The sequence below is a fragment of the Acomys minous genome (genome assembly GCF_964271855.1).
Source record: "Acomys minous genome assembly, chromosome: 11".
In the NCBI taxonomy this organism is placed as follows: Eukaryota; Metazoa; Chordata; class Mammalia; order Rodentia; family Muridae; genus Acomys; species Acomys minous.
In genome coordinates this window covers 98,756,010-98,775,578 of record NC_140492.1, presented here as the reverse complement: position 1 = coordinate 98,775,578, position 19,569 = coordinate 98,756,010, and the positions used below count along the sequence as shown (strand labels likewise).

The 19,569-nt window shown below is 43.4% G+C and overlaps 1 long non-coding RNA gene across 3 annotated transcripts in view; it reads left to right on the top strand.

Moving 5' to 3' along the window:
• LOC311608264 overlaps nt 1–19,569 on the top strand; it is a 59,112-nt gene that overhangs the window by 18,412 nt on the left and 21,131 nt on the right. The window lies entirely within an intron of this gene.

Sequence of the window (19,569 nt, the reverse complement as noted above, 5' to 3'; positions counted from 1 at the left end):
AAGAAAGGGCCAAAAAAAAAAAAAAAGATATGTAGACACAAAAACACATACATTCCCATACACAGGAATATCATAAAAACCCCCAAACAGAAAGCCATAATATATATGCAAAGAACCTGTAAAGTTAAAAAGGAGGAAATGCCTTAACTCAACACTAACACAATCTACAACTTGAAAGATGCCATTGAGTCCTTGTTCTGCCGGCCATCTACTGCTGAGCATCCTATCCTTAAGAGTGGAACAGAGTCCATGTCAGAGACAGCACCCCACTTCCTTTACTGGAGGACCAATATGAAGCCTGAGCTGCCTCACGGCTACATCTATGTAGAAGACCTAGGTCCTGTCCATGCATGGTCCTTGGTTTGTGCTTTAGATTCACAGGTCTCTCTGGGCCCTGGTTATTTGGTTCTGTTGGTCTTCACGTGGAGCTCTAGTCATCTCTAAGTCTGTTTATCCTCCCGCCCCGACTTTTCCACTAGACTCTCTATGCTTTTCCCAATGTTTGTCTATGAGTCAGAGTATTTTTCGAACTGCTGCTGGATGGAACCTCTCAGAGGACAACTCTGGTAGTCTCCTGCCTGTGAGCATAGCAGAGTAGAGTTAATAGTGTCAGGAACTGGCTCTCTTCCATGGGGTTGGGTCTTGGGTTGGGCCAGGCACTGGTTGGGCGTTCCCTCAATCTCTCCTCTATCTGTTCTATCTTTATCCCTGCACATCTTGTAGGCAGGGTAGGTTTTGGATCAGAGTTTTTGTGGGTGGGTTGGTGTTCTCCTCCCTCTGCTAGGAGTCTTGTTTAGTCAGAGGATGCCCTTGTCTGCTTTTTGATCACTTCCCCATGATGCCACTGCCTTGCCAGACCACAGGGTAAGAGGACAAATTCAATCCTGATGCAACTTGATGAGCTGGGGTGGGTGGTAGGGGACTCCCCTTTTCCGAGGAAAAAGACAGGAGCGGGTGGGGGAAGAGAGTATGGGACTGGGAAGAGAAGAAGGAGGGGACTACAACAGGGATATAAAGTAAATAAATTGATTAATTAATTTTTTAAAAACAGTGGTTTGTTTCAACTAGTCTTAAGGGTAGGCCCTATGCCCAACAGCAGTAGATAGCCAACAGAAAACAAGTGCAACAAAGCGTTTTTGGATGTTTCTTGTCACATAAGTGTCCTGTCGCAGCCCCTCCCTTTTTTCTTTCTTTAAACAACAAAGCTAAACAAAACAAAAAATCCCTTTATCTTATTGTTTTTATTCTCTAGATCGCTTTGTGTATATATTTATGACTTCATGTTTAGCCTTTTTTGTTGTTTTGTTTTGTTTTAATGGGATTCCTGAGTGTGTGAACAAGTGGGTCTCTGTTTCTTGTAGCTTTTCTTGGGCTCTTTTCCTTCTGTTTATTTTGTCCAATTCTGACATGTTAGTTTTTTTTATTTCATCTTATTATATTTTATTATTATCCCCCACAAAAAATGGTTTGTTTCCCCCCAATAAGACTCTCTTGGAGAAAACTAATTTTTGATTTGCAAGTAGTTACCAATTGGAGATAGCTTCTGGGTTAAGGATCAGAGTATATGTCCACCTCTCCTTTCAGCTCTAGGACCCCACATGGTGCAGACTTGTGCAAGTCCTGTGGATACCACCAGTCTCTATGAGTTCAGATGTATGGCATTCCTGTTGTATCTAGAAAGCCTTGTTTCCTTGGTGTCATCCATCTCCTCTGGCTCTTACATTCTTTCTACCTCCCTTTTCCACAGAGTTTTCTGAGTCCTGAGGGAAGAAAGGAGTTTTACGGAGTCATTCCATTTAGGGCTGAGTGTTCCAAGGTCTCTTACTCTCTGCACATTGTCTTACTGTGGGTTTCTGTAGTTGTTACCAACTGTTAGACGCAGAAGCTTCTTTGATGATGGCTGAATAAGGCACTGATCTATAAGCATAGCAGAATGTTTTTAGGAGCCATAGGATAAACAGTAGTATTTGGTTTTAGCCTAGGTCCCTGGCCTATCTACCCTCAGTTCTTGGCCACCCAAGTAACATCAGATATGGGTTTCATCTCATGGAGTGAATGGGCCTTAAATCTAATCAGGTATTGGTTGGTTACTCTACAACCTTTGTACCACTATTGCATCAGTATATTTTGAAAGCAGATCACCATCATAGGATGAAGGGTTTGGACCTCCTTTGGTAGTATCCAGAGTACCTTGAAGGTTCTAAGTAGGCACCAGCTTGAATTCTCTGCGCTCAACAAATTGTGTAGGTGTTGTCTTCAGCAATGAGGCCTTACTGTCAGTTTGTGGAGATCAACCAATTGCCTTGGAAATAGGCAACAGCTTGATTAGATATAACCCATTCTTGGTACTGGAAGCTTCACTTGTTGGTGAGAGATGTCCATTAGGGTTCTGTCTCCCCCCATTATTTGGTAATTTTATTTAGATCACCTTTATATATGTATATATTCTAGAAACTTTCTACTGAATTGGGCTTCCATATGACCTCTTAAATGACCCTTAGTTTTAGCTGTCTCTCCCATATTCCCTCACTCAGTTGGCTCTTCCCTTTCCCCTCCTGTTTAATCCTCCTATTCCAGTCTCACCTCCTCATCAATCCATAACTGCCTATTTATTCTACTTCCCCTTCCTAGGGATATCCCTCCCTCCCAACTAGTCCCTTACTGTGTACCTAACATCCGTGGCTCTATCCTGTAGCTTGCTTATCATTTTAAAGAATCTTTAAAAAATTTGCATGCACATACATTTCCCCAAATTTAGCACAATGATTTGAAAGTTTTTTGTTTGTTTGTTGATATCCACACAAATATGACTTTTATTCCGGACACCAGAGCAACAGTTGTGCAAGAGAATTGTCTAGAAGTTTAAAAAAAAAAAAGGCAGTGTCCCCTTAGAGGTTACAGTTGGGTAAAGCTAGAGAGTCATATCCAGCTTCTTCATTTTTAATAAGCACTCTAGGTGATTTTAATATAGGTAAACCAAAGACTCCTCTTTGAACTATAATATTTAACTTAGTGTCTCTTTCTTTCCCTAATTACCAGCAATACAACTTCAAGACCAGTGTTCCATGTATGTCTAGAACTGCCCTGCTCAATCCAATAGCCACTGTACACAAGGCATAGAGCACTGAGTATAAGACATACACGTTTCAATGATTTAGTGCAAACTTAACTTATAAAGCATCTTAACAATTTATTATCAACAATAATGATATCAGTATTGATTAAGTGTTGACATGGTAATATCTTAGCTCCATCGGTGTTTCATATTTGTGACTCACATTCTATATGTTTTTTTGTTTTGTTTTGTTTTGTTTTGTTTTTTGGTTTTTTGAGACAGGGTTTCCCTGTATAGCCTTTGTCTGTCTTAGAGTCGCTTTATAGACCAGGCTGGCCTTGAACTCACAGCGATCTGCCTGCCTCTGCCTCCCAAGTGCTGGGGTTAAAGGCTTGTGCCACCATGCCTGGCCCTCCATATGTTTTTGTTGGGCATCCTTGATCTCAGAAACTTTGGTGAAGAGGCGTCTTCAGCCCTTAGTACATAAATGGCAAAGAGTGCCTAGTGTTTAAACATCACACTTCTGCCCAAATGACCAGGCATCAGAAGGTACAGCTTTAATGAAACAAACACTGCTCATGGCTTGGCAACCATCTGTGGGAGCTGGATGATTTAGGATACCCAGTGTCCTCTAATCTCTGTATCTGCCATTAACAGTCATGACTAAAAGGTAATCACATGATTAATATGTCACAGTCCATCGCAGGCACCATTTCTGGGAGACTCCACAAAAGCTCTATGCTTTGAATTAGATATTAAGAAAGCATAAACTAAGGCAATGACCTTCATCTCAGATTGCATAATAATATCTTAGAGCCAGGCATGGTGGTGCAGACCTGTAATCCCAGCATTTGGGAAGCTAAGAAAGAAGGAACATGAGAGTAAAGGCAGCCTAGGCAAAACAGTGAAGACTGTCTCAAATAAAGTAATAGCAACAAAACAGTATGTTGAGAAATCATATGCAATGAAGCTTTTGGGACATCCGCATGCTGATATTAGGTTATTCAGTGGAGAAAAGATATCAAAGCATGGACACTGAGACAAGATGCAGATGACCAAGGAAGAGTCTGAGATTCCGGAAGTTGGTCAGGTGCCCAGAATATCTTAAGCTCTACTCCCATGCCATCCATACATCAAGCTCCTAAACATTATTATGTCAGTGCTGTCTTTGCTCATTTTTATCCTTGAATTTTCACTGAATGTATTTATGGAATATGACATGTGATCTTGATAGACTTTTTTTTTTTATGTCCATATACAGTCATGTATCACTCAACAGTAGGCTGAGCTCTGAGACCTACCTGCACGGTTAGGTGATTTACTCATTGTGCAAACACCCGGGGAATGTACTGACACAACTTCAGGGTGGAGAGGCAGCTACAGATGGAATTTGAAATACCTCTAAATGCTCACATGTTTAAGTGTTTAGATCCCAGTCTGTGGTGTTACCCGAGGTGGTGGACCCTCTTAGAAATTGAGCTATCATTCCGTCACTGGGGTCAGACATGCCATTGAAGTAGAGACTAAGTCATTTTTCAATTCCCTTATAATCTTATGGTACTACCATTAAGAATGCAGAATGTCCCAAACCAAATTTTAGTTATTGTGAAGTGACTACAACAGTCATGTTAACTTACTCATTGCCTCAAAGAAGTAAGTGTGTGTGTGTGTGTGTGTGTGTGTGTGTGTGTGAGAGAGAGAGAGAGAGAGAGAGAGAGAGAGGAGAACCTGCTCTCTTGGCAAATTCTCAGAATACAACATAATATGTTCGATGCTTAGCTTGGCAAATTCTTTACAACTTTGACTTACATTATCCTATTTGTCTCATGCTCCTGTTAGTCACATTTTATTTTCTATGTGTTTAATATTTTTAAAAAGATACCACAGATATTTTTCTTCCTGCCCCTGATTATTTTACTGAGCACAGTGGTTTTTTTTTTTTTTTAAATTCACCCATGTTGTGAAAAATGACAGGATCTCATTTTTAAAGTCTGAATGACATAATGTTGTATGTGTACATCACAACTGCCCTGTCAACTCATCCACCAGACAAGCTCTTTTGTTTTCCTGTGTGAATGTCTTCTGGCATCACTGGGGACTGAACCCACGGCCTTGCTTATGCTAAGAAAGTGCTCTCCCACTGACCTACAACCACTGTCCTCCATCCACACATCAACAGACATCCCAGGTGTTCCCATGACTTGGATATTCTACGTCATTCTTTAATGAAGTTGGCTTTAGATAGCTTTATATAGGGACTATTTTATTTCCTTTGAATCAAACTCAGCAGAGGCTGGGTCATATCATGTTCTACTTTGATTTCTTTCAGAGCCTCTGTACTGATTTCCACAATGTTTGCACCAACTTGCATTCCACATTCCAATGTATAATGGTTCCTTTAACATCATTAATCAGGAGGTATTATTTTAGTGTCTTATTGATGAAGCTATTTTAAGAGATGTGAAAACCACACCTAACTGTGGTCTGATTTACATTTTCCCAATGATCAGTAACATCCAGAAGTTTTCATTTAATTTTTGGCCATGTTTATATATATACATATATACATACATACATATATATATATACATACATACATATATATATATATTTCTTTTCTTTCTTTCTTTTTTTTTGAGAAACATTGTGCTGGTTAGTTTTTGTCAACTTGACACAAAATACTTATCTTTGAAGAGAGAATCTCGGTTGAGGAGTTGTCTCCATCAACCTGACCTATAGATTAGTCTGTAGGGGGCATTTTCTTGATGACTGATTGATGTGGGAGGCCCAAGCTCACTGAATGTGGTGATGGGTATTTGTGATTGTCCTGGGCTGTATAAGAAAGCAGACCTAGCAAGCCAGCGGGGGGCAAGCTGGTAAGCAGCATTCTTCCATCACCTCCGCTCCATTGCCTGCCTTCAGTCTCATGCCTTGAGCCCTGGCCTTGGCTTTCCTCCCGTGATAGACATAAGCTGTAAGAATGAAATAAACCCTTTCTTACCCAAACTGCTTTAGGCGACAGTCTTCATAACAGCAATAGAACACAAACTAGAACAAATATCTATTCGGGGGCCTTTGCCTATTTATTTTTTAGTTATTCACTTCTTTGTTCTTTTAAAAAATTATTTTGTTTAATTAAAATAAATTTGGAGGCCAACAAGATAATTTATAAGATAATTTATAAGTGAATAAATGCACTTGCACCCAAACATGATGACCTGAGTTTGGTAACCTGGGACCAACATGGTGGAAGGTGAGAACTCACTCCGGCATGTTGTTCTCTAACCTTTCTCATGCACAATGTATGCACATGCACATACATGTGTATGCCACACACATACACCACCACCAATAATAATAATAATAATAATAATAATAATAATAATAATAATAATAAATTTGTTTGAAGAGTCTCAGTATGTACCACAGGCTGACCTCAAATTTGTAATCCTCCTGTCTCAGGCCCCTGAGTGTTAGAATTACAGGAGTGTTCCACCAAGTTCCTTGCTTTTGATTTGTGTAAGTATTGTGGACATACTAATCCCTTATAAGAAAGTGTTTCATAAATGTTTTCTTTCATGTTTTTTCATTTTGTTGACTGTTTGCTAGGTTGAGTATGGCTTTTCAGTATCTTAAAAAAAAATGTCTTCATGCTTCCAACACAGTTTTATGTGTGCATTTCCAATTAATTTATACTTAACTAACCAAAATGCTATTTTGTAAAAAAAAAAAAAAAAAAGAAAGAAAAGAAAAAGAAAAAGACATAAAAAACATTTCCAGTCTCCGTTCATGACCCTGTTCATCTTCAATTTAAAGGCCTTTCTATACAGAAAGCTATATGTAGGTGATGTTTGAAACTTAAACAATCCAAGTAGTTTTACAGCTCGATAAGATGAACCTGACCAATTCAGATCAAGAGCTGTCCCAGAATCTACATCTACCTGCCTTTCTCTTGGGAGATTCTTTTCTTGATCCTGCTTGGATAATTTGAATCACTTGTGTGGTGTGTGTGTGTGTGTGTGTGTGTGTGTGTGTGTGTGTGTGTGTGTGTGTGTGCATGTGTGTGTAGGTCAGAGGATCAGAGTCTCATGTACCGTAGGTACTACCCATCGAGTCTTTTATTGCCTGGCTTGCTAGGTAGGCTAATCTAGTGTGGTGGTTTGAATAAGAATGGCTTCCGTAGACTCATAGATTTGAATGCTCGGTCATGAGAGAGAGTGGCATTTTTTGAAAAGACTAAGGGGTGTGGTCTTGTCAGAGGAAGTGTGTCACTAGGGGGCGGGCTTTGAGGTTTCAGAAACCCAAGCCAAGCCTAGTAGCTTGCTCCCTTCCTGCTACCTTTAGACCTAGATGTAGAACGCTCAGCTACCATGTCTGCCTGCGTGCTGTCATGCTCCCCACCATGAAGACAATGGATTAAACCTCTGAGACTGTGAGCAAGCCCCAATTCAATGCTTTCTTTTTATGAGTGTCATGGTTGTCTCTTCACAGCAATGGAACACAGACTAAGACAGCTGGCAGGCTGGAAAGCCCCAGGGATTCACCTGTCTTCACCTCCCCCAGAGCTGAAATTATAAATGTGTTTTTACCACACCTGACTTTTCTTATGTGAGTCCTGGGAGACTGAACTCAGGTCCTCGTGCTTGAAAGGCCAACATTTCACTGACTAAGTTACGACCCCACTCCTTGTATTAATTTTTGATGACATAAAAAATTAATACCCCTATTCAGCATCTTTACTCCCTTAGCAATTATTTTTCTCTCTCATTTCCTTTTGTTCATAAGCCCCCAAGTCCTGACCTTAGCTTTTTTTTTTTTTTTCATGATGCTTAGTGCTCTCTGTTCCTCTGTCTTATCCATCTCTCATCAGAGCGAACATTTCTTTCCAGATGAACTCCCTCTGGCAGCTCCTGCCTCTAGCCCAAGATAAAGGCTTGGTTTGTTTGTTTATTTGTGGGGTTGTTGTTGTTATTGTTTTTCCTTTGGGTTTTTTTTTTCCTACCTATTTTGTGTCCAGTGGGAGTTGAGGTATGGAAAATCCACAGTGGCTCTATCTTTCTGATGGGTGACCTACATGCCTGCAGCAATCAACAGTTCCTGCAGAAAGATCCAGGTGTTATTAGAATCAGAGAAGGGCTGGGACACCTACCCACTGGGCACCAAATCAGAAGTCAACTTAGAGAGCTACTCAAAGTTAGTGGACCTGGCAGAACACTTTAGTCGAAACATTCCTAGTTTTGCCTCTTCATTTTGGCTTGATGATAATCAGAAAACAAATGCACCAATAATAAAAGAACACGATGACTTTGAAATATGCAAGTATTTTGGCAATTGTCACTTTCATAAGATAGAAATATATGTGATCTGCTTATTCTAAGTCGAGGCTGGTAACTTAATAAGTACTTAGCTATAAATTTGTCTAACTTTCTCATACTTTGCCACATCAGTCCATTCAGCTTCTTGGCTTCTCCACTCACACAGATTTTTTTTCCCCAAGATGCTAAGCACTTCCCACTCTAGCCTGCTTCTTGGGCTTAGGCTCCTGAGGGAGGCCCCACACCCTCACAAAATATGCACAGTTTGCTTCTGGCTCTTTCCAGACCTTCCTTTGAGGAAATGAGAAATACCTGAGCCTAGGAGCAGGAACATGAAGTAAAGATGCTTGCATGCCCCAGTGCACTTCCAAAGTTAACACTATATGAAAGAAGACACGTGAGTTGGAAGAATAAGCCTCAAAGTAGGTCAATGGTTAGAAATTAGAGAGTAGAAGGGATTAACACCTCAGAGATCTAGGTTAAATGGAGTTGTATCAAAAACATTAATGGGACCATAACCATCATTAGTCACCCTAGGAAAGGGGGAGGCATGTTAAGCATCATATTTTCAGGCACCTAATTCTTTAATAGGGATATGTTTTTCTCCTGCAATAAATTAATGAAGATTGCTGCTGAACTGATTTTTATACAGATGGCAATACAAACTGAAAGGTGGCTTACGCTAATGGAGAAATGGTTTCCTTACAGCCATTTTCTTACACTGACCTGCAGTAAACACAAGAGTGAGCCGTTTATTAAATCATAACTCTGTGATGATATTTCTTTGGGGGAATTCAGCTAATGTGGTCCAGACCCCAAATCTTTCTGCCGATTTATCTTGACATACAGAGAGCTCAGAGGGCCTGGAAGAATGGCTAGTCAGCCTGACTGGGAGAACCTCATTCTCAGGAATTCATTGTTTTGATTGATACTTAGACAGGAGCCATAGACTGGTCCAAGTGTTTGAAAGCAGTGTGAGCTATGGGCTGTGATTTCAGGCATCAATCCTGCAATCACATCCTGAGATGCTGCGGTTTGAATGGACTTCCTTAAAAAAATCGACGGGTTCCGAATGTGATAAGCTTAAAAGGTGATTAGGTGGTGAGGGCTCCTCTCTCATAGGTGGAGAGTGCTTGCCATGTAAGGGTGGGGACCGGAATTTGGGCTCCTGGAACCCACACAGCTGGGCTTGGTGACTTGGCTGTAGGACATTCAGAGGAAGCTGGCTATGGAGACTAGCAATGGTGGTGATCTCTGTGTTTGAGGGCCCCTGCCCTAGTAAACAGAGTGACAGAAGATGATTCCCAACATCAGCCTTGGCTTCAGCATACGTGTGCCGCTTATCCTACCTGTGGCATTCTGCTATAGTGCACACATGAAGTGAATAATAAGAGGGCCACTTCTTTGTGAATTAGGTAGTCCCCCTTTCCTCAGTTCTAGGCCATTGAAACTTAAGCTTTCCCAAAGACTTGGAGCAGCGTTAAAATGTTCAAAGTCTGCGTTACCTGTGTACTGTGACAATCAGAAGCCGATTCACCTGTAGCACATTTCAAGGTGGCGTTCCAAGTTATTTTTCCTCCAATGAGCTACAAAATGCACGCTCACCTACTGGCATGGCATTTCAGTGATCTGTCTGGCCTCCTTGTTCCCAGAGGCAGCAAGCAGTTTTCTTGAGAGAGCCATTCTACACGGTCCTGGGGACCAGCTCAATGTCAAGAAACTCTGCCAAGTCACAGTGTCCTTTAAAATCATGTCCTAAGCCAGGTGATGGTGGCACACGGCAGTAATCCCAGCACTTGGGGAGACAGAGTCAGGAAGATCTCTGTGAGTCTGAGGCCAGCCTGTTCCAGGATGACCAAGGCAACACAGAGAAATTCTGTCTCAAAGGAAAAAAGAAAGAAGGAAGGAAGGAAGGAAAGGAAGGAAGAAAGGAGAAGGAGGAGTAAGAAGAAGAGGAGGAGGAGGAGGAGGAGGAGGAGGAAGAAGAAGAAGAAGAAGAAGAAGAAGAAGAAGAAGAAGAAGAAGAAGAAGAAGGGTAAAGAAGAAATGGGTGGTATAGAGGAGAAATTTCCCAGCTGTTATTCTAACTCACAAGGAGTCTGATCCCTGAGTGGCCCTGGGCGATAATAACCGGATACAGCCCCCGTGGCTTGTTCATGGATGTACTGGGTGAGCTTGTCATAGTCCATTAACAGGTCACACCCCACAAGCCAGTCTCTGGAAATGGCGATAGCCACTACTCTCTATCAGAGAGCTGGCCTTGTAACCCAAGGGGCTGAGCGTGGGGACCTTGAGTCTGGTCTTCTATATTCAGCCCAGGTTGGGTAACAAATAAGCTAGCAGTGCTCAGCATAGGAGAGTGAGATATTTGTCATATCAGTAAATAGGCCGAGAACATTCCTGAGCGATGGTCACCTGAAGCTCTGAGGAGGAGCCAGCTGTCCCGGCTTGATAACCATGCCAAGGAGAGTCAGAGCATGAGGTGTAAGCACAGTACAGTGGAAAGCACACGGTGAAGTTGAAACTCTGGTTCCCAGCACATAAGACTTTTGAGATCCCCATGGTGAAGGGCGAGAGGACGAGGATGCTGACTCTGTACCGTGCTCAGTGGCTCAGGCCAAGGCTGTGCTGTGTGTAGGGCTGCAAGACGCTGTTGTTGGTGTCCTTCTCGACCTTCCTTACCCTGCCTTAGTTTGCACAGTCCCACCTTCCACTTCCGCAGAGGCTCAATGTGTAAAGTGACGCAAGACAGGCTACCTCCTGGAGCAGTTGTCCTAGGGGCATTTTCAGGATGAAGTCACCTCAGCGGTCCAAGGAACCTTAGCCACATAGTGTTCTACAGCTCCCAGGGGATGTTGATGTGCTTCTGGGGTTGAGTGCTATTCGAACATCAAACCTTCCTTCTCCACAGCGCATCTCCACCTCTCTGGATAAATAGCTAAGGTGTGCGCACGCCATCCCTTTTCCCTCTGAGAATTCTGAAAGGTTAGTTTCTCACTTACTCTGACTACCTAGAAGAAATGAGTTCTCACTTTATTTGCCATGAAAGGTGTCTCTGGTGTTTAAGTAGTCACATGGATTTCACAAAGATGGTTTTATACGGTATCTTATGCGATTGCAAACCAATATTTTGAAGCAGTTATTACTCCTCCCCTTAAGCACAAACATCAGAAAATAACAACTAAAACTTGGAAAGCAGCCAGGCAGTGGTGGCAAATGCCTTTAATCCCAGCACTGGGGAGGCAGAGGCAGGTGGAACTCTGAGTTTCAGTCCAGCCAGGTCTACAGAGAGAGAAAGTTCCAGGACAGCCAGAGTTACACAGAGAAACCCTGTCTCAAAAAACAAACAAACAAACAAAACATACAAAAAGTTAAAAAGGAAAAACAAACCAAACCAAAAATGAAAGTTCATCAGTCACCAGTAAATTTGTTGTGACACCACCATAGAGCAAGGCACAACATCACTACCCCCACCGACACAGCTTAGACCACACTTTTCCCCAAGTGTGGCAGTATCCCTCAGTCAGTTCAGTGGTGTGATTCTGGTTTTCAAATGCTTACTGCTTTTTAAAAATCCTTTTAGAATTGTTCTGTGGTTTGCAAGCTTCCCAGGGCGAGACTCCCGAATCTCCGATTATTTTTCAAGACAAAGAAAAGACTTGTAAGTAGAATCGATCAAGAGACATGTGTGTGTGTGTGTGTGTGTGTGTGTGTGTGTGTGTGTGTGTGTGTGTGTGTTTACATTCCCACTCTGTCTTCATTTCCCCAAAGTGAGCAGTCGTCAGTGTTAGCACTTTAAGAACCTCTAATGTGCAGTTGTTTTATCCTTGGAGATATTCCCTGAATGTGCGAAAAGATTAGCGGTAGCCTTTCCCAATCAACATTTCCAGACAGTGTAAGAAATTCTAAAAATACACTTGAAGCCCATGTTTGAAGCACAGGCTTCTCCATCCAGGGTGTTTTGAATGGGTCCATTCAAAATATATTAGATGGAGAAAACACCCATCTCCTTTTACAGCAGCCAGACGTGGCTACATTCCTTGACATGATATTTTTAGATGAGAGAGTTTAGTTCAGAGAGGGAGAGAGCATAACCTCCCTCAAGCACACACAGGATGAGGGAAGCCTGCTTGCTGCCTTCCTTGATTGGGTCCATCTCAGAGGCTACTTCACTCCCCACCTACAGGAAGACCAGTGCAACGACAGGACATAACACAAGGACCACTTTCAGTGCCAGCACTCAGTTGTATTACTGGTTTGTGAGTGAACCTTCTTCTTTGACCTATTAATAACCACTGCAATGTCTGGCTTTCCTCCGTCAGTGTGTGGCAGAGACTAGCTAGCTGGCCACCAAAACTTTTCTTCCTGACTTAATGTGGCCCGTGGATTTCCATGATAGTTGTCTATAACCCTGCTTCGAGGGGGTGGGGGGGGGGTGTTGATCTTGATGGTCAGCTTTCTTGGATTCAGAGATGCCTAAGAAATGAGTAAAGCCCACTGCTCAGTGTATCAGTTGGGGGGGGGCGGGTCTCCGGAGATAACTGACATGTGGGACAGGAAGTGGGAGGGAGACCTGCCCTGAATGCAGACATCTAATGGGCTGGGAGAAGAAGGCCACTGACACAGGCACTCTCTGTCTCTCTTTCTCTCCTTCCCGACTGCTGTAAGGTGAGCAGTGTCTGCCATACTCTTCCACTCCCATGCCGTTCTGCCTCACTTCAGGCCCAAAGCAATAGATCTAATTGCCTGGGCATTAAAAGTTCGGAACCATAAGCCCAATCCAACTGTTCCTTCTTTCAGATTACTCCCCTGAGATACTTATCACACCAAGAAAATGTGTGTCTGGGACCGGGCTTGGTGGCACATATCTTTATCTCAGAAGTCAGGAGGGCGTTCAAGTCCCTGTAAAACTTGGAGCTAGCCTCGTCTACAAAAGGACTTCCAGACCAGTCAGAGCTACATGGTGAGACTCCTGTGGATTGAGCAACTGTCCACTTGCTAGCCTCTGCAGGGCAAGACAGCCACTGTGAGACTGCTGTGACTGCCACTGTGAGACTCCTGGGTGCTCAGCCTCTCAGGGGTGAGACAACAGCTCTTATTAACTTAACATAAGCGGATGTGACATATTCTTCTGACGTAGTTTCACTCTTTCGGTTCTGTTCCTCTAGAGAGCCCTGACTGTACCTTCCTTTCAGATACCAAGCTCAACCTCACTGCATATAAACGCATCTTCCCTCTTCACATTGTGTCCTTTCTTTCCCTTAGTACATTTACTTCTAGGCTCCGACACTTCCCAGTCTCCTTTGCTTGACACTGACCGGTATCCAGTCCAGGATGTAGGCCACTTTGCTCTCAGAGTATACGCTTCCTGGATCCACATTCTTAGACATTCAGATTCTCTGGTCTGCCTCCAGACCTACCGAGGCAGGGAGATTCTCTGGTCTGCCTCCAGACCTACTGAGGCAGGGACTCCACCAGTGCTTCAGCTGTCTGTCTTTTAGAACACTCCCCAAGTGATTCTGATGCCCGCTCAAGTTTGAGAACCACTGTCCTAAAACAAGCCACTCTGGAAACGGATCCTCAGGCCTGTCCTCCCAGGACCAGTGCTACAGAAGGATTGCCCTGTAGTTTCTTCCAGCAGGAGAGCACCGTTGGAATTTATCCAGATAATCCTGGCCTTTTCATTTGATGGCGTCTCCAGCTAGCTTTCTGAAGACTCTTTGAGGAGCTCTTTTGAAACTCAGAGCTCTTCACAGTAAGATAAAGCACTTGAGTAGGTACATGACCAGAAATTGGAGTGTTTTCCCTATCTGAAAGAAGCTAGGGTCTTCAAATCCTGTGTGTGTGTGTGTGTGTGTGTGTGTGTGTGTGTGTGTGTGTGTGTGAGTGTTCACGTGTATGCCCACATGCATGTGTGTGTGCATGCACTCGTATGTGTGCATGCATGGGTGCTGGTGTATGTGCATGTGTACATGTTTGCATGTGTGTGTATGTGTATGTGTGTGTGTTGTGGTCTGTGTTTTAATACAGCCATAAATAGATCACTGCTGGGGAACCATAAGCACAGTCCCTACTTTCTGGAACAAAATACTGAGCTTAGATCTCCTGGTGTTGCTGCTGAGGTCATAAGTGATGGTATTGAGTTTGCAAAACTTACCTTGAGAACATCTGTTTGCCTTTTGGAAACGTTTCATTAAGAACCAGTTCATGTTTATAATCCTAGCAAATGGAAAGCCAAGGAAAGAGAATTGACACATGTTTGAGACCTCTCTACGTAGCAGGTTTCATGTTAATCTGGGATAGAGTGAGACCTGTTTCACATACATCCCATCTTCCACTCCCCAAAGAAATGCCATTAAACAGTGGTTGATGGAGAAATAACCCAACAGTGGAACCATAGTTCCTTCAAAAGATCAGCAGAGTGAAGTCTGTCCTGGGTGGTCCTGATGCTGGCTTCCTTGTTTAGGAAGGTGACATCCTGGTGAAGCTGGGACTCTGCGTGTATTGTTCCTCTGCCCTTACAGGCTTAATTGAGGCAGGATAATTTTTCATAGCATTTACAAAACTAGAGGCCCCTTCTTTAGAAAAAAAAGAAGTATTTGAAAACTAGATGCTCTTTGGAAATCAAAAAATAAGCTAAAAATCAACATGCTTTTAAGCACATGGAAAAGTCAACATCACAGACAAAGAAAATTGTTTCACACTAATGACACCTGGCAACAGCTGAGGCATTTCAATTTGTGCTGGAAATGCTTGATTATCATTTTTTATAGCTCTCTAAAATGCATCGAGGCACAAAGCAAATGTTTCTGTATCATTTAGTGGGCGAGAGTCAGAGTGCAAAGCCAGGACTGCCTCATGGAGCATACAGCCCCAGGCGAGCCCCCACCACCCTGAGACACAGACTCTGTGACTGCCAAGTCCGTGTTGACGGGGAGGCATTCGGCATGGAGTGATTTAGACTTGGCCCTCGCTTTCCAAATCTGACTGTTTGACAAGAACTGAGAAGTAAATATGTTTAGAAGTCATGCCATGTTTGGGCACATGTTGGAGACATGACTCAGATTCCTCTGTAAAGAAATCAAATAAACAATAAAGGTAAAAAGAAGAAAAAAGCTGGCGATGTTCAATTTCTTTAAGACCTGCTCAGAAAACCTTGGCCAGTTCCTTCATATTTTCTTTTCAGACAGAAGCAAGGAGTCTAGATCTTATTTACACTGTCGACCTCCAATCCAGATGTGTTTATTTCAAAAACAGTTCAGATTCCTTAAAGCAAAGGCTGAATTTCAGCCTCGGCGGCAGCATCACTAACCTATGCAAAATGCCCATACTCTCTTCTAGTTTAGCAAATCCCTGGGAAAGTGTGACAAATGTCTCTCTGTACTGTGCCTAAATCTCCCCAAGAAGAAGCTCAGACCGTGCAGCAACATGAGACTTCTGTCCCTGCTCAAAGGTATCTGAGATTTTTGATAACTGTCATCTCCAATGTTCGTGTTTAAGCATCTTGCCTGCATTGAGGCTCCGTGCTACATAACAGACAAATCCGAGCAATAGTATTTCCAAACTCTTGAAACCTTAGACAATAGAGAAATAAGTACTGCCAACCAAACTGCCTTATAAACAAAAAAGGATGTATAAATATTGTCAGCAAGCATGTGTTCCAATGACAAGTTAAAAAAAAAACTTGTGCCACACACACGCACACATGTACGCACACGTGCACATACACGCACACGTGCACATACACGCACATGTGAGCACACAGATAGTACTTGGTGCTAGCTCTGTGAGCAAAGAGAACGGCTGTCCATGTTCTCTTTACCTTCAGGTGGGCCTTCAGGGATGTGTTGCTTTTTAGGGTTCAAAATCCAGAGAATCTTTTTCCAGCTAGTTGATACATAAACGGCCAATCCCATGAGCTGCACTTTACAAAGGCATGGAGGCATGCAAGTCTGATTTTTACAAGAATAATCTTAAGTTCTCAGATCAGAGAAACAGGTCAGGCCTTGGGATCCTGGAGGGAAAAATCAATATTTTGCATAACCTATAAGAAATAAACAAAATATTTTACAAAAAACAATTACTGAGGCCAGTCTCAAGAGTGCTCATTTAGCTAAATTATAAAACCAAAAATAAAATTTCATAATAATGAAGACACGGGCCTTGCATCAGGAGTGAGGCTGCACACGGACAGGCTGCCACAGAGCACTCAGAAGGCTTTAGAACAGCCAACCGCAAGGACGTCCACCTGGCCCCACAGGCTAAGTGGGTCTCAGTGAGGAGACTCAGAACTGATGGGAAGCTCGGAGGGTACCTTTAAATTAATTGCTTACGGCTGTGATCCTCAGGAAACAGGCAAGTCCAATCACCCCCATCAACCTCATTGTCCGCATACAATCTAACAATCAAGCCGGGAGTGAGGAGCTGTTTGCTTTACTATTGGGGCGGGTTATGTTTAATTTGCACCTTTATCATTCAAATGACAAACAAACTGTCTTAGCTGTAAACAAGGGGCAAGGATGTGGGAAGCCCCTGTAGAAATAACTGTGAAGAGGCTGAAGGGCCCTTTGACCACTGCAGTGAGACTATGCACGAAGAATGGGCAGAGGCCACAGAATGGCCCCATTCAGACGCCTGCCAGAGGCGCCCTGGGTACCTCCATTCACTTTCTTGCTTCTCAGCTTTAATCTCTACAGAGAGACGCCATTTGATCCTGCTTTATGTGCACTGCCTCCCCATCTCCCTCACAGCCTTCATGGGAAGCCTTGAAAGAGCCCCTTTATCCCTATCAGAGCAGCAGGGCCCCCCAGTAACCTCCCTTCTGCCCTTTCCGGTCTGTCTTGGCTCAAATCACATGCCCACCTCTGCCTCTCTGCCTCACTTAAGAGAAAGCGACTAGGTCGCAGAGAACAGCCTCTCCCTCTCAGGTGAGAGGCTGCTCCTTCCTTCCGTACAACAGTGGCTTAGGCACCAAACTCACCGGACCATCCATTTGCCATCCAAATGGGTACTGATGGGAGTTAGATTACAAAGTTATCTGGCTTAGCCTTAGACTTGGTGAGCAGAAGCTGTGCGGCCAAAAGGGAAATGTGACAGTGATGGGGGGTAGGAGCGGGGAGGGGAAAAGGTATATCACTCCGTGTGCGGCCACAAGGACTGCCACAAATACTCATTAAACTTATACTATGTACCAGGGGCCTATGCCAGTAAATGGGGTGCGCATGAAAAGAAACCAAATGAACAAGTTGTGTAGCTGAAAGTGGTCCTTTGAGGTAGGTCTGATGGCACACACCTGTAACTCCATCACTTAAGTGGCCGAGGGAGGAGTATTGTTTGTTTGTTTGTTTGTTTGTTTTGGCATACTGGTACATAGTGAATTTCACTACAGGCTAGTGTCTGAGAGATGGGGTAAGGTTGGTATTGTAGAAAAGGTGCGAGAGGCCATGGATGCAAAGAATGGCAACCTCCTTATAGTTCACACAGAGGCCGCGCTTCCTCCACTGAAGATGGATTACACAAGACGATGGAGGGATTGGGGGAGGGGCTGGAGAGGCGGCTCAGGGCTTATGAGCACTTGCTGCTCTTGCAGAGGGCTTAGGTGGGTTTCCAGGGTTCACATGAGGACTTAATTCCATCTCCAGGGGATTAAATGCCCTCTTCTGGCCTCCAATGGGCACTTGCACACACACATACATAAATTAAATTGCATAAAACAACTACAATGAAGGCTGATGGTGGCACAGAGGTAGGCAGATGGTCCAGGTGAGAACTCCTTGTAGTTTTGGTCACTAGTTCTTAACCATTTTTCTGATTCTATATTTAGTACAGATAGCATTTATAACAGGACACACAGAAACACACACATGGATAGATAATATACCTATGAAGAGCTATTACTATATGTCTCATATGGATAGGGTCAGGTACATAAGAGAGATAATAATAATAAGAACCCCCAAATAGCAATGTCTTCAGTACAAACCTCTCTGCCTCTCTCTTGACTTTGACTCTGAGACCTGTTTCTAGAGTTCAGAGCTAGAATAAAACATCATAATCATCACTGACCCAAAAATCCATCTGTCTCAGGTTCTACCATACTGGAATGTGGCCTCGGCTCTAAAGTTCCCTTGAGCTCTCAGACGGTTGGTGGAGAACTAACCATTATGTCCTTAGTGTGGGCAGCAGGAAAGAAGCAACTCAAAGTGAACCAACGGTCACTTCCCAGTTATCAATAAAACTTTATTTGTTGTAGTTGTGTACACGTGTGGTATGTGCGCATAATGTTTATGCGTGGGCATGTGGAGTTCAAAGGACAACTCTGTGGAGTCAGTTCTTTCCCTAGCTCTCTAATGTGGATTCTGAGGATCAAGGATGGAACTTATGTCACCGGGCTTGTGTGGCAAACACCATTATCTGCTGAGCTAGCTCAGTGGCCCCCTTCCTGGTTTGAAGTCAGTCCCTTTGAGCAGCCTGTCTACCAGTCTTCTGGTTCTCAGGTTAGAACTTAGCCACGTGGCCACACTTAAGTGGGAGAAAGAGGCAGGGCACACTGCTAGCACCAATCAAATAGAAGTGTGCTGTGGGGAGGGGGCTGGAGGAGGCAACCAGGGTTGTCTCTGTTACCCAGGGCTGTACATCATTTCCAAACTACTGCTGCTTCCATCTCTTTCTTTGTCCCTCCAGACAATGCCTGAGCCTAAGAGAACGTTAGAATAGGGCCAACTGTGACTCTGGGTTAGTCAGATTTTTTTTTAAAGTAAGCTTTATGCAAACTAACTTTGGAAATGTATGTGCAATTGTCTGGAGAGCACTTCAAAATCCATGGTAGTCTACCAAGATTCTGTGATATCGTGGCTGATAAAGTGGGTGGCCGTTTTGATGGACAGAAGGCCTAGGCAGAGGAAATTGAAGGAAAGAAGACAAGGTGAAATTTACATCCAGAAAACTTACACGGGAAGACATATAAATAACACCGCTCCACAGAGTCTCCTGGGAGTGTCGGCAATACTCCTGTGATGGCTGTACTTCAGAACTTTTACTACATACTCAGAGCCTCACGCCAACTAAGGCAGTCTGTTACCATGCCTCTGGGGGCAGGGGGCAAGATTTAGCGCGGTCTCTTCTTTGTTATTTGGGCAATCCTGCGCCTCTCTAATCAGAAATGAAGCTGGGCCTGTGACCAGCTTATTTTCACAAAGT